General features: G+C 39.5%; 1 protein-coding gene across 38 annotated transcripts in view; it reads left to right on the top strand.

The window, feature by feature from the left end:
* CREB5 (cAMP responsive element binding protein 5) overlaps window positions 1-16,504 on the top strand; it is a 463,299-nt gene that overhangs the window by 371,200 nt on the left and 75,595 nt on the right. The window lies entirely within an intron of this gene.

Genomic DNA, 16,504 nt, shown 5'->3' with positions numbered 1-16,504 from the left:
CTTTCCAATCACAGTGATAGATTCATGCATTTATATCCTACTAAATATTAATAAAAGCAATGCCTGTTGGTCTTGGCCATATAAAGTCAATTTGCTGGTTACATCTAGCAAAATTACTTGAAGGAGTAATTCAGTTTTTGTGTACATTCTGGCATCACAGTTGGTAAGGTGTCAGATGCCAACAAAATACACTGCAGCAAAGTTTTTTTTTTTTTTATCTGATATTGGGTAAAGATAGCTTTTGCTAGAAGTTGGAGATTTTTTTGGTTTGCTGAGTGACAGCATAGGGACCATGTCGGAAGGCTGAGGTGAAGATGTTATTGAAATCTCTGAAAATCAGCCATCAAAACCCAGGGACTTCGTCTTCAATGGCAGCAAGTGTTTTGGACACTGGCTTTGATCACTTTCTCTTGGAAATTTCTATCATTTGACTTGCACTGTCTTAACCCAAGGAAGCAACTGAACTCCCAGTGTTGGCTACTCCGGGCACATAAAGTCTGTGGTTGGGAGAGGTCTCTTTGCTGGGCCACAGTCCCTGTGACATGCCAAATGGCACCAGCATCTTCAGCAAAGCTCGTTAAATCTTTTTGGAATTGGCAAATATTTTTTCAACTCAAGCCCTGCTGAGCCAAACCAAATAATTGCTGGCAGAGTAAAATCCAAACTGGCATCTGTTTTGGAGACCAGAGTAATGCCATTTACATTTTTTTAGAGGAAAATAAAAAATGAACTGTGAAGGTACTTAAGAAAGAAACAAAATTAAGTTATTCATGTGTATGAATAAGTGTTCTGGGTCTAAAGCATTAAATGCTACTCCTTCAGCCGGATTATTTCTGAATCATCTAGTTTAGTTCAGGGTCTGTATCTCTTTTGAGAGACCCCACCAGACAAACTTGAAGGAGATTCTAAAACACAATTCCAAATGAAATTTCCTTGCCAGTTGAATTTTCCTGGATTGTATGCCACTGTTCGACTCAGAAGTGTCCTATCCCTCTTCTTGCTGGAAAAGAAGGAAAATGCTTCCAAAGGGAGTCAAGGTTTACAGTTATTTATATGTATGAAATAAGAACATATGATAGGACAGATTAATAGTGAATAATATCAGCAGGAGACAAAAGGGAATTGGGCTGTGCTTATAAAAATAGTGTTACCCTGCAAATGTTTGTCGAGTTAAATTTTGAGCAGGCATACTCCTCTGCTGATTCATGTTCTAAGTGAATGAATATTTCCAGATCCGTGATGTCTGGGCAAATGAACTGTATCATGGAGTTGATACAGCTTTTCCCTCTGCTCCAAACTCCCACCCCTAACCCCGCTATTGCCAATACAAATTTGGAGTCCTGTTCATCCAAAGGGAAAAATTGTAATATTGGCCACTTATATTTTGGAAGAATAGCATTTACCTAGTAGCTTGGAAAAGCGTTAAGTAAATGACTTTTAATACATTACTCAGCATCCCTATTCTGATTTCTGCTCCCTTTATTCACTGGAGAAACTAGTTATTGCTACCTACTCACTGTACAATATTTTCTAGCAGCTTTGGGTACTTAGACAAAAAGTTTTCATGAAATACAAAGCAGAGAAGAAAAAAAAAATCTTCCATGATATTAATGTCAGCCAGAGCCTCCACAGGTTTCTCAGAACTATGGGCTTTGTTGTTCTATGCCTAATTTTCTTCCTGTGTAAAAGCTGGAATGGATTCCAGATTTCAACTAAGACTCTTGTTTCACTGTTTTCAAGGACTTTTCCAGAGGTCACACATGGGCTGTTGTGATGAAGCACTCTGTGGGATGTGTGCTCAGAGCACACGAGCAACCAGAGAGCCGCCTGGGAGGCATTGCCCACCCCAGAGGCTGCAGACCTCTTCTCCTGGGGCCAGGGTGTCCGTTTTACAGTCCCTTTTGACCACTGACAAATGTCATTGTCCTGAATCTCTGGTGAAACTCAGAGGTCATGGAGGTGGACAGAAGCGTAAGGCAGGATTGCTTTCCATGTACAGCTTTGTTAGAAGCTGATAACTGAGTGTTCAATAGAATGCATACATTCTCCTTGCCCTGAATGGGTCATTTCTCCTGTGGGAGAAAGCAAACCAGTGTCCCCAGTAAACTCTCCAGTGCATTAATCTGCAACATCCTAAATTGAAATCACACGTGTTCTTCTTTTGATTGAATGTATATGAATATCAAGCTGTGTACTTCGGTGGACTGTAGTCACATCTGTCCAAGCTCATTTTATCATAAGTCTGGCAAATGATAATTTAGTGTTACGGATCTTTCTTCTGAAGAATTAAGCCAACAAACGTATGGCTTCACAATAATACAGGTGGATATGTGCATACTGGATTTTGTCTCAGGGTCAGAGCAGATTCAGAGGTGTGAGAGCCTCCCACCTTTCTAACTACACAGGACAGTAGGCTCTTCCTCACAGATTCCTAGGATCAGTGGGTGTCTTTCATGAAAGTAAGGTCTACTAGAAGGAAATTTTCACTGGATATCTGGTAGACAGTTTTAACACTCAAAGGGGAAAGGGAGAGAAGGAGGGGGATGAGCAGAGAGAAAGAGAAGGAAGAAGGACACAAAATGGGTAGGAAATGCAAACCAGACTGGGATCCTGTTTCCAGCCTCTGCTGGGTGTGCATGGTTCTGTAAAGATGTAGATGCGGTATTCTCAGTTCTGTAGATTTTTGCTCATTCCTGTGTGTGAGAATTAGACCAATTCTATCTAATTTTTTCAAAGGTTTTCCTTTTCTTTTTTAAGGAAGTCAATAGTAGGGTTGGAAAATAAATAAAGCGTGGGGAGAACGTGTCCAAATATCTGTTTGGAGTCTCATTAATGATGAGATGACAACTATTATATTGAAACTGATGAAGACGGCATATAAACAGCCTTTCAAGGAGGCCCTGGCCACTCTGCCCAGGAGTCACTATCAGTTTGGATAGGGGTAGGAAGCCTAGGAAATAGTGATACCAAGGAGAAGTTATGTATAGCTCTGTCCTGATTTTATTCTCAGGACGGCCCCATAACAGGGATATTGTCCCCATTTTATAACTGAGACTGAGCTTTAACTAGTTAAAAAAACTGGCCCAATGACATATCACTTAGCAAAAGCTAAAGTCTCAGACTCTAATGGCAAAGCATTTTCATCATAAACTGATCCTTCAGATAAAAATATACAGCTTCCAGGTGTTAGTAAGCAGCAGATTAAATCAAATTTGTTTTAGTTAATTTATATGTACAAACAAATGGGAGACAAGGATGGCTAGGGCAGTGTAGACCTCTAGATAACCTGGAAAAATGTGGAGTGGTTGGTTAGTACGGACCTTACTGCTTAGTTTAACCAGAGCTCTGTGGCTGCACTGACTGGTCCAACCTCACTGCCTCTTATTCCAACTCATTTTAATCGTGACATTTCTTGTTTTACATGTGTGTCTCCCCGACTTAATTGATTGGAAGCTCCTTGAAAATAATCCTTGCATTGTGTAAGCTCTGTGTACTGAGAAAGGCCGCATGAATGAGAACTGAATTTAATTGACTTGAATTGAATTAAAATTATGAGAAGGAACCAAACCCTAGCCCTGGAAATGAGAATGGGATGGAGTGGGTAAGGGGCAATGGTGGGGCCAAGAAGGAGAGGAAAACATTGTTAAAATGCTTAGCTAAGTGTTCAGGTTGTAAATAGTAGCTATCTACATTTGATTTGTTTAAAAGACATCTAGAAACAATAGCCATCTTATATTTTTTTCCTTGAGAGGAAAGCAATACATCTGTTCCTTAGAAAACAGAACTGGGAATATCATTGCCCTCTGAGGAATTGAGAGCAGTCAATACTAAAGACTGTTTCTTCCATTGTGATGGACTGACTGTGCTGTGTTTTGGTCACCAACAGTCAATACCTCATCCACAGTTAGGTTTACTGTTCATTGAATGAATACATAAATATATGCATTAATGAATGAATGAAAGAAACCAATAGGATTGGAGCATCAAGGCCTTTTAGAGATAGAGGGCACTTAGTGAAGACCTTCTTCCAATTCTTCATTTCTTAAGTGAGGACAGAAAAACCTGGCAAAGACTTCAGGAGATCGAGCTATCATTTAAACACAAAGCTGGGCCCCAACTCAGGCCTTCACCCTTCTACACAGAATTGTGCTTTTGCCATCAGCTGTACCAATAAATTACTAACAGTGCTTCTTTTTTTTTTGGCTAATAGTTTCTTCCTGGCAGATTGGCAGATGAGAACCGGGGTGGCATAGTGAGCAATCCATGGTTAAATCTCTACTTTGTTTTGAATGTCAGCCTGGGTGTGTTTGTGTTTGCCTTTTCCCTCCCTAATTATCAAGCTGGATAACTGTTTGCCTACGGTGCCCTTTGGCCACCCACTGTCCAATAGATAAATCACAGAGAAGTCTGGCTCCATATGGAGTTGCCTGGAAAATTTATACACATGAAAAGACAGTCTCCAGGTAACATCTCTCTGGCACTCTTGAGAAATACAGTCCTTCGATTTGCCTATTTGCTTTAATCATCCCCAGCTTCACTTCCTAAATGTCTAGGAATAAAAAAGCAGGGAATAGGCCGTCTGCTTCTCAAAAGCTTTGTGGCAAGGCAGGAAATGCTGTTGACTTGAAAGACGCTCTCCTTCACTTGCCAGCAGCCATGTGGCCCTGTAGCCAGTGATCAAAATGTGGTGATAGGCTAATCCAAGGAGACCACTCTTTTCAGAATCCTGCTCCCTTGGTGCTATGAAAAACCACTATCCAGTATGGAGGTGAATAGGAATTAGATAAGATTCTATGACAACAACAGCAAAAATCTGAACTCTTGATGGATATCATTTTAAGGGCAGTATAAAACACCACAGTAGAAAACAATAACTGTTAACATTAATTAATCACTTGTTATATGGTGGCAGAAATTATGTTAAGCATCTTACAGTGCATTATTTCATTTAACTCTTGAAACAATCCCCTGAGGGAGGTACTATTCTTAATCTCATTTTATAAATGAATAAACTGAGAGACTGAGTAACTTGTGAAGAACATACAAGCTGATTAAAAAGAAAAAAAATGGTGTTGGGATGTTAACCCAGGTATTGGGCTCTTGCTCCTGACCCTAAACAATAATGTTTTGCCAGCAGTGGGAATGTTCGTCTTATGAATTTATATTAGTAAAGCACTTTCCAAATTGTGAAGTGCTTCCATATACATTGTCTCCGTGGAGCCTCATAGCAACCCCTATAAGGTCAACAGGGAAGTATTACTATCTTCATTTTATAGACATGGAGAGGTTTCTAAGTGACTTTCCATCATGATCCAATGGCATAACCAGGCCCTGAGCCCAAGTCTTTGATTTTTGTCCTGTTTCTACTATATCACTGCTGACCCTGGAGTCCTCTTGATAATTCATTCTGAATCAAAGCACGTCCTTATAAAAGTAAAACTCAATGGTGTTAAAGGAAGATGAGACTTAAATTAATTGCTAGGCCCAGTAACATATTAACTTCTCTAGTCCTCATCATCTAAACACTGGAGAGAAGGCTGATTCATATTTCTGTCTGGCCAGGACAAGTGCTGAATTAAAGGACTAAAAGCAACAACACAACTCTGAGAGCTCATAGAAGCCCCGAGTCCTTTTTCTTGGCTGAGATATAACCTTTCACATGCTATTACCACTTCACCCATTTAAACTGTAGAAAGCTTAGCTGGGGAATATATCATCTTTTTTGGTACAATGTAAATGGTTAGATTGTGAGATCGTTGATAGGTGCTAACAACCATTTATTTACATTGCCATAGAACAGAATAAATTCCTACAGAGTTTACATTCCATGTGCTGATCAGGATCCTAAATATATGGGGTTATGCATTTGATTGTATTTGTTTTGAAAATGAGAATTTGAGAGATGATCAATTGCTTATGAATCACCAAATTCCAAAGCAGGAAAGGAGCTCAGGGATTATTTTAGCAAAATTCTTTCCTTTGAGAAACAACAGTCTGAAGTTCCAGTTAATACCTGGTCTAAGGTCACATAGCTAATTAGCCAGAAGAAGGGGAATTAGAACCTGGATTCCAGGTTTTCAGTTTATAGTACTTCACTCTCCATGTGCTAGTCAGGAATTGACAGAGAAAGCCATCTACTGGTTGCTGTGATAGTGAACTTTCTAAGGAAGTCTTTCCTGAAGCATTGTCTGTAGAGTTTGGTTAGTGAGGCAAAGTACCAGGGAAGAGGAGGATCAGTCAGCTTCTCCCTTTTATATCAAATGGGAGTTGAAGTTCGTCACCCAAATGCCTGAAGGAATGGGTTCAGTTTTCTGTAATTATTCCTGAGACTTGGGGGGTCTCGACATGAGACCACTAAGCTATTCTTCTTGGTCACCCAGAATGTGGATTCACAATGAGTACTGGATCTCTTGGTACTCAGTATAAACTGCCTTGATTTTGCCTGCCACCGAACAAAAGTAAAGTTCCTACATCTCATTGCTGTGTGTTTTGAGACTGCATGGATCTTACTTGGGCTTTTGGAGATGTGTTTCTCCTTGGTGTGGATCAGTGACAGAGCTCTCCAAGCACCCAACACAAAGCAGTATTGAAGTGTCCCTTTCCATCGACTCTCTCTGGGCTCTCCCTTCCTCCACCCTCAGTAGAGTCTTCACATACACACATTCAGACAGTCTCCTAGGACTCATTGTCTTCCCAGTTTTCTTTCTTTCTCTTTCTGCAAGTATCCACCCTGTTTTGGTAACCATGGCAACAGGTGAAACACAATCCCAATATTTGCTCGCTGCCTCTGTCACCCAGCCCAGCACGCGCATCGCCGGCTCTTGTTTTTCTGTTTGTTTAACGTTCCCAAGCCTGAAGTCAAATGCATCTGGGCAAGGACGCTGTGCACGGTCGGTCTGGTTCGGAACACCCCCTCTCAGACAGTCTTCAGGCACGTCTTCTTTGTGTATTTGTGTGTGTGTGTGTGTGCGCGCATGTTTCCTTGTCTGCTTTGCAACGCTGTACAAATAAGTTCAGCTTGTGTCAGAATAGCCAAGGGGGAAAAAAGGATATTTTATAAACCTTGTTACAAGGAATTCTGCTTTGCAGTGATATATTTTGGTCTTTTTCTTGGACTTTATGTTGCTTACACTTTCCAAGATTTTTGCCAGCACAACTAATAACGAAAGTTTGCTTTGCACTTTGGGATGATGGTTCTTGATTTGGTTTTTTATGTGGCAAATACAGCAGATCTGTCAGAAAAGTTGTGCCTTGAGGGGGATGAAAGGCAGAGCATGGGGGCAGATAGAGGAGGCAAAGTTTTCCTAAAGTTTTGGGATTTTTTTGTTAAAAAAAAGAAAGTAAATGAGAGAATCCCGTCTTCAAATCCAAAACTAACCAGGAGTATATTTTTCCTATTGGTATCCTTTAGAGTGGTCTTTCTATCCCTTGTTTGTTGGAAAATCTAGCTGTACTATAGTACTCCATATCTTACATATTTTGTTTGCCTTAGTATGAATAAGATGAATCATTAGGTTCTCAGAATCGGTGAGTCCCAACAATAAGAATAAATACATTAAGTATTTTCTATTTTGAAATCCTATTTACAGTCACCAGACAGAAGATGTGTTTAAGGACGAGATTTTCATCCAACTGTGGCCTTGGATTCTAGAGATTAAACTGCAGAGACAAGGCAGTTACCTGATTTCAGTAGTAAGCCACCATCTGAGGAAAAAAAAGAGAACAGGAGCACACGTGGATAGAATTTCAGAGCTGGCAAGTGTTTCACTTGCACCCTTTCCTGGAATGTCCTTCTTCTCCCTTTTGGCACCTCCGCATGGGAATGTGCCCATGTTTCCAGGGTACCAGTCCTGTGTCCCTCCTAGCCTCTCCTGTTCCACTCAGCTCCAAGTATCACGGTCACTCTCTGAAAGCCTCTCCCGGGAGCCTGGCGATGTTCTGAGGGCTTCTGGCTCTCTCTGGCTGCCTTGCCTCTCCTATCCTATTTCCTTTGCTCTGCAAACAGCACTCCACTTTTTTTAATAAGACTTAGTTCAAATGTACATTTCCCGCAAAGTCTTCTCAACTTCCTCAGGTAGGCAGAAGCCATGCCTTCTGCTGGGGTGGACTCCATTTGGACCTTGTTTATCTCTTCCTTGTAGAGGCTTTATTGTCTGTGTCCCTCCCTCACGGGCAGCCTGTGAATTCCTTGAGTATAGAGGCCAATGTCATGCCATGTCCCAGGGCTGGCATCTTTCCTGCGTGTTCTAGGTGCCCAGCAAAAATGTTTATTGATAAAATGAAGGAAAGAAAATCTGATAAACCAATTTAGATGGAAATGTTACTGTGACTTACTATGCTGCCCAGTACACTTGGGCTTTTTTTTTAAGTTCCAGGGATAAGGTAGGACTTAACTCAGATGATTGATTCACCAGTGGTAGAATTTCAGGACCCATGACAAGTGGGTAGGAGAGAGATATTTGAGCAGGTGAGAATCCTTCCCACAATTTCCCAAATCCCTGCATTGGTATCTGGGGTTCTTCCAACCATGGCCAAGTACAGCCCTGCAGAGAAGCCCTGCCTGTGACTTCTGGTGTATGTCCTGCTTTTAAAAAATTTCACATGCTATTATGAGCATTTGCCCATATCACACAGTATCTTTTGAAAACATCTTATTAATTGTATAATTTATCCTATGGCTATCACATAAAAAAATTCACTTTATTTCTATTTCTGGGTATTTAGATTTTCTCTACTAGAATTAACCCTTTGATTAGAAAAAGAAATCAAACAAAAAGCTGATCTGAAATTATTTAATTACATCTTTGATTATTTCCTTAGAATAGATTCCCAGAATTAGGATTACCAAGTCAGAAGGAATATGCATTTTAAAGACTTGGTGTATATACCAAATTTCTTAAAATTCACACTAATTTTCATTAATTCCTGTCACATAGGAGGATATCTGTCTTACAGCATTTTCAGAAGTATTAAACATTCTCATTTTTAAACAAAATCTTAGCCAGTTTTTATTTGCATTTCTTACATTATAATAAGTTTACACATCTTTTTCTATATTTGTTTGCCACTTGATTTTTCTCTTTTGTTACATTTCTGTACTTTCAGGCAATTTTTCTTCATTGGGGTGAGTATTGGAATGCAAGGAACAAACGGTAGAACAGGTTATCTCTCTGCTGCATTTTTCAAGTTCTTAATAGTTAGCTGACTTTACCACCTTACTTTAATAATCACATTTTTGTTTCTAAAACTCAATGCACATCTGAAAATATATTTAGTAGTTTTGTTTATATGACTTTTTTGCTTGGATGCACAGTGTTTTGAGGGTTTAAGAAATCTCCTTAAGCTATTTTTATAGTTATTTGACTTATTTATTGCAAAAGTGTTGGCTCCCCTGGGAATATGAATGTATTTCTTCCACATTTTCAATGTTTATCTAACCAAGCCTTTGCTTATTTAAATATAAACCTGAGTACCTTAAATGAACTGAAGTTACGTTTGTGTCTCTCACATTTACCTGAGATAGGATTATATGGATCCTACTCTATCCCCTTTAAGAGACATCAACCTCTGACCATTTTTACTTCACCCACATGATGGAAGTATATGGATTCATATTGATTGAATTTTATCATTAATGCTGGATATATGTTACTACTGGACGGTTAAATGTCACTGAATCTATTCTCAAGCAAGAAAGTTAAACTGAAAATATAAAGTAGCTTAATTCTCATGGGGTGATATTAATGGAGTATTATTTTAAGGTTGAGTGAGTCCTATGTTAACCAGACTGTAATCTCCTTCCTAGTGCCTAGGCTCCCTCAGGGAAAGAATCTGACTACCTAGCACAGAGTTGGCACAAAATGTCTCTTTGTCAAATCAGTGAATGTGAGTAACTAATTATGTAATAATATCAAACAGGCATTGAATGCTGATTATGGGCCGTGTGACCATGTGATTTTTATGTTGTAAAGATTCAGTGAATAACTGCACATAAAGCTCTCAGAGTAGGCATTTACATGTATTCTCAGCTTATTCCATCCTCACAACTGTCCTATGAAGTAGTATCTCTGTTTAGTTGTTTGCTTGTGTGTTTATTGAAGTATAGTTGATTTACAGTGTTGTGTTAGTTTCAGGTATATAGCACAGTGATTCAGGTGTATACATATGTGGATATCAGATTTCAGATATGTTCATTTGAGATATTTATCAGACCTCCTGCATAGGCCATCAGTGTGTATGTGCTCAGTTGCGTCCAACTCTTTGCAGCCCTATGAACTGTAGCCTACCAGGCTCCTCTGTCCATGGAATTTTCCAGGCAAGAATACTGGAGTAGGTTGCCATTTCCTACTCCAGGGGATCTTCCTGACCCAGGGATTGAGCCCATGTCTCTTGTTTCCTTCATTGGAGGGCAGATTCTTTACCACTAGCACCACCTGGGAAGCCCATACCTAGCATGCATATGCATGCTAGGTTGCTTCAGTTGCGTCCGACTCTGTGACCTTACGGACTGTAGCCTGCCAGGCTCCTCTGTCCATGGGATTCTCTAGGCAAGAACACTGGAGGGGGTTGCCATGCCCTCCTAATGTCAGAGAACAGTGCCCAAGATCACTAAGCCAATCCAAGACAGGCTGAGAATTTGAACCCTGCTCTGAAATCTGACCCTCATGCTGGATCTCTGCTTTAGCAAGCTAAAAACAGCATGTTGACTATTCTAGTAGGGGTGGAAGCCATGTTAATTAAATGGCAAATATTTATTATTAGTGTCAACTATGCACTAAGCCTCCTTTCTTTTTTTTTTTTTTTCAACCAGCAGACCCCTGACATTTCTGAGAGTTTTTCCTAGCATTGTTTTGAATCCCCAAACCCATGGAGGTAGCAAGTCACCTCCCTATATCCAGAAAAACAGGCAGAGAAAACCACATCGGATGAAGGGTCCTTCCCAGAGCTATGGAGCAAACGTAATTTAAATCTGCACCCCAGCAAAAGTTCAAACTACTTTAGGTCTTGGAATTTGAGGGTTATTTTTTAATATTTGAAACCTTGAATGTTAAATTAGATAATACCAGGTCTCTGTGTCTTTAACAGTAATGATAATAATGATTGATAGCTCATAATTTAAGATCTGTAGAACATTTTCCCACAGATGATCAATTAAGCTAGCCTCTTATGGGAGTTACGGCTCTCAACTGGAATTAAGAACAAGATGAGTTTGCTTTTTGTCTTTTCTTTGAGAAGTAGAATAAACCATTGGTTGAGAACAAAGACCCTCCAATCAGATTGCCTGGCTCTAAATCCTAGCTGCACAGCCTGATTGCTTAACTCTCTGTTCCTCATTTTCTTTTCTATAAAATGGGGGTAACAGTAAGGACTCACTTATAGAGTTATTTTCAGGATTATGTGAGGTACTACAGGGAAATCATCTGACACAATCCCCAGCACACAGTAATTTCTCTTTATGTATTATTTTACTTCCTGTTTTCCCCTGCTTCAAAGGATCCTCCTCTTTCTTTTACTGGTTTAATTCATGATATTTAAAACATTCTTGTACAAAGTCCATAGTCTCATAAAAGAGAAAACTGAGACTAAGAGAGATTAAGTACCTTACCTTTGATCATTCAGCAAAGTCGTGGTAAACTCAGTTATAGAATTCAACTCCTAGTTTTGATTAATGCACTAAATTACTCTGCTCCTTAAAGGGACTTAGATATGAAACCCATGGGAGTTACACAGCTGTTGCTTTGAATTCACCAATTAATTGAAATATGTAAAAATAAAAATGACTTATAAAAAGGTTTTTAAATAGTTAAAAGCTTATTTTAGAAAGCAGAGTTCAATGCAGCATACTTTGGAATCTCAAACACGTGTTCTTGTTTTATGGTTTGGAGGTTCACAAACATATGAATATGAAAACATTTTTGTAGCATTAAATATTTTCATGTTAAAATATTAGGGCTAAAATTACACAAAAGACAAAAGGCTCACCAGGAAATATATATTAAATTCCACTGCCTAAAATAGACTTTTAGTACGTCTGTACAAATTACTTGAAATTATACAAATATTTGGAATATGTCTAGCCACGAGACTCAACTATGTACCCTAAAATGACATGAGCAGTACCATGCCAACTTTCAGCATTTATTTTCTTCCAAAACACCAAGGATTATTATTGGTTTAAATGAGAATTTCCCTTTTGCTCTGCAAATGGGTTTGGAAGAAATGCTGGGGAAGGAGAGCTCCCCAGTCAGTCACTTGGATGGAGGTGATTGAGTCTCTAGTATGTGGTTAAGAAGGCGCTTTGCCAACATACCCTTTGGAACAACCATACCCGTGATAACAGAGTGTGAAGACCTGATTATTTTCAAATCTGATGAATGATCCCAGCTGTTCTATAGATCAGTATGGGGTATGTGAGAACTTGGGATCACAGCAAAAGCGTGTTTATCTCACTCCATCATTGCAGTGAACTTTATCTCCTGGGAATTTTCTTAGAGAGCAAGTCTGGACAGAGTCATGGCTTAATGACCAGGAGCTCTACAAGCACTGTTCCTCAGCTCCAGTGATGCAGAAGACAGGGCCTGCATTTGTAAGGAAAGATAAGCTAAAGAGCCGTGCATGTTCCTTAGACAAAGATAATTTGTCACATCACCACCATTAATCTCTTAGTTCCCAGCTCACTCGGTTCCAAGAGATCTGCTCTGTAGATTTGTTATATGTGTAGACGTGTCTCTACCAGTCCACCGAGCCATTAGTTCTTTTATTCACCCTTTCATTGAAAACACTATGGAGCCCCTCTAAAATACCAATGTTATGTTTGGGTTTTGGAGATAAAACTGTGATTAAGACTTAAGTATAGGAACTTACAGTCCAATGAGGGAATCTGGTAAATATATAGATAGCTAAGTATATTGTGATATATATTATGATAAAGTAAAGTACAAAGTGTGTGTCAAATCCACCTTCACAGTGATGGTACTGAGAACTCCAGAGTGGCTCTCCAGGAGGAGCTCTTGAATGAGTCAAGCTACTGCGCTCTTTAGCACAGTGGCCTCTAGCTACAAGTGGCTATTTAAATTCATTAAAATAAAATAAAAACTCCAATTCTGAGTTTCACTAGCCACATTTATTGTGTTTAGTAGCCACATGTGGCCAGTGACTACCATATTAGATGATACAAATAAGGAACGTTTCCATCATCACAGAAATTTCTACCCAGTAGCACTGGTCTAAGCAAATCAGAAGAGCTTCCCTGGTGGCTCAGAAGGTAAAACATCTGCCTGCAATGCGAGAGAACCCTGCAATGCCTGAGACCCAGGTTCAATCCTTGGGTCAGGAAGATCTGCTGGAGTAGGAAAAGGCAACCCACTCCAGTATTCTTGCCTGGACAAGAATAGACAGAGGAGCCTGGAGGGTTACAGTCTGTGAAGTTGCAAAGGGCCGAACACAACTGAGCAACTAACACTTAAGCAAATCAGAACGGTGAGAAGGAAGGGTTTTGCTGGGAGAATAAACAGAGTGACCAAGGTCCTGGAGGTGCTAGAAAATAAACAGCATTAGGAAAATGAAATTACCTAAAACATGTGTGTATGTATATATGTATGTATGTACTCAGAAAGCAAGTACTGTTTAAGCTACAGTTACAGATTTTGCAAAGACACAGTGCCAGCCTCTAAATAACATGTATTGAGCACGGTTGGGGAGAGGGGTCATAAAAAAAAAGAAAAATTACCAAAACCTGTATTTGAGGTCAAAAGAGAGACTGATTATTGAGTGTCAAGAAGGAGACTTGGAGGGTCAGGCCAGTTTAGTCTTCATGAAGTTGTTGCTTTGATCTGGGTCTTGAAGAGCTATTAGGATTCAGACAGGGAGGTAGACTTAAATTCCTTATCTTGGTTAAAAAAACATTGAAGTTTCTTCTAGAGTTAGGGTCCAGCAAGCAACTGAGTAGCTGGGGACTCTGCCCATTGGCATATTCATTAATGTCTTTCTCCTAAGACTGCCATTTATACAATGGGGAGCTTATTTGGCTGTGCCAAGTTACATGGAATAGTCTCCCTTCTAAATGGTGTTAGCATGGATTAGTTTAGGGAAGCTTGAACCAGATCTTGTCTGCAGCCAGTGGCTGAAAAAAGGACTTGGGGGGTGGGTATTAAGGATTATGCAAATCACTGGCTGATATGTAGGCTGGAAACTGGAGACTTTTGTAAAAGCAGCTTTTACATGCCACTCGGAGAGGGAACTTGGATGCAGTTCTAGGCATGATGACTTAGGCAGATCCAATGAAAATATCAGTAATTGATTATGTACATATATAAATTCTATTCTCTGAATGGTACAATCAGATCTCATGAAACTCACCCCTGGCCACTTATTCCCTGAAGCTACAGACAGTGAGCACTTCCCTTTTCTGTTTTTCCTCTGAGGTCTTGCTTATCACAAAAGCCTCTTGCCCTTCCATTTCTAAGATTGTGATGTACTTTGTTGTTTGGGAAACCCAAATAACATCTCTTCCTTCAAACACAGAAAGCTGTTTGAAGGAAGAGATGGATTCAAGGGGTTGACAAACGAAGATTTCCTTAACAAAAACTATTCTAAAGTGTGTGAAACTCATGTGGAGATCTGGTCTTTAGAAATTGTGTTAAATGATGAACAAGGAAAAGGTAAAACAGTTTTGCAGATCACTATTTAAAATCCCCTTGCTTTTTAGGTCCTTTTTCAGTAGAAAATCTTTTTATACGTCTAACTCTTAAGAAAACAAAAAGCTAATTGGAAAAATGGCGTGAATGTTTGGGGAGAAAATGAGACTTTTTTTTTTTTTTTCCCATTATCACTTGGCAGGTAATTTCTAAAATTTAATTAAATGTAGTTTGATATTTATTCAAGCAAATAAAATTTAAAAGAACAAAATTCTGTCTGGATTTTAGGCTTTGAGTTTCTCAAGACCAAGAACACATTATGATGAACACATTATTTGGCCACCCAGTGGATTTTCTACACACTTGTTAAACTAATAGATTTCTATGTGACTGAAGGTTGTTGAGTTAACCAAAGTGCTGTGGGGTTGAGCACCTTTCAAAAGTTTGTAGTGTTGCTTTTGGAACTCCAAGGTGGATCTTCTGCAACCAATTCTTCTGCCTTCAAGCCATTCCTGACTCTCACACGGGACTGGAGTCTCAATGTGTGTTTAAAAGTCAGTCATTCAGAATTCAAAACACTTTTTTTTTTTTCATAAGAAATGCCAGAGGTGGTTGCTTTCCGAGGACTGCCCACAAAAGCCTTTTATTCTATAATGTATCTGAAAGAGTTCATCCACATGTATTAAGAGAAGAATGGGGTAGTATGAACAAGAGTCCCCTCTCACCATCCCTGGAGACAGTGCTTTTTACTTGCTGTAGAGGCAGCCACCTGGGCTTCACTGTGAAGGAGAGGAAACACATTTCTCCCTGAGGGGAACATATCCCTGGAGCCAGCCCTAGTATAGGCATTTATAGAGTGAACCTCTACAAAGTCAAGATGTATTGGGTTCACCAAAAATAGAACGACTCAAATGAACTTATTGGCCAACCCAATATTACTTTTTTAAAAGACAACTCAATAATCTCTGAAGTGAAGTTTGTCTTAAACTTTCTCTTTTTTTATTATTGTGAGCTCCATCTTGACTATTTCACACCATTACTGGATTTAGAAACCAGAGAAATGATGATCACATGACCATAGAAATCAGTGTCCCTAGGATTCGTCATGAGCGAAGACAGGCATCTCTTACCGGCTTGATACTGACATATTCATAGCCCTTAAAAATAGCCACAGTGTGCTATTCTCACATTTGATATATATATCGTGACTTTTTGATGTCGGAGCAATCGATTGATTCTTTTTAGCACCAAAACCAAAGACAGGAGTGATGGAGATGACCTAGAGAAAGAAGAAATCTTACCCTGCCAGGGCTGAAATAATTGAAACGATTCTATATTCTTGTTTCATCTCAGAGAACAAGCCCTTCACCTCCTCCTCATCGTTAATAACACTACCATTTTCTAACATTTTTGTCCACATAGAAATTATGTCTATGAGTTCTTGAAACATAAATTACTACCCCACTAGCTGTCATTCATCTATAATGATACACTTGGGAAGTTTTCAACCAGTATCACAGACTATTGCTTTTTCTTGCTTTGCTTTCACTATCTGAGTGAAAATTGAGGGCTTCCCAAGTGGTGCTAGTGGTAAAGTATCTGCCTGTCAATGGAGGAGATGCAAGAGACACAGGTTTGATCCTTGGGTGGGGAAGATTCCCCGGAGTAAGAAGTGGCAACCCACTCTAGTATTCTTGCCTGGGAAATCCCATGGACAGAGAAACCTGGTGGGCTATAGTCCATGGAGTCACAAAGAGTCAGACACAGCTGAGGGACTGAGCACATCAGAGAGTTGAGACTTGGATGAAAGTTTAGACCCCAAAAAGACTATGTCTAGTTGTCCTTAGTGAGCAAGGCTATTTTTGAAA

Source organism: Giraffa tippelskirchi, chromosome 10 (assembly GCF_054371585.1).
Source record: "Giraffa tippelskirchi isolate mGirTip1 chromosome 10, T2T-mGirTip1v1.2.pri, whole genome shotgun sequence".
Lineage (NCBI taxonomy): Eukaryota > Metazoa > Chordata > Mammalia > Artiodactyla > Giraffidae > Giraffa > Giraffa tippelskirchi.
Note: the sequence above shows the minus strand (reverse complement) of the source record. Positions and strands in the feature narration are given on the sequence as shown.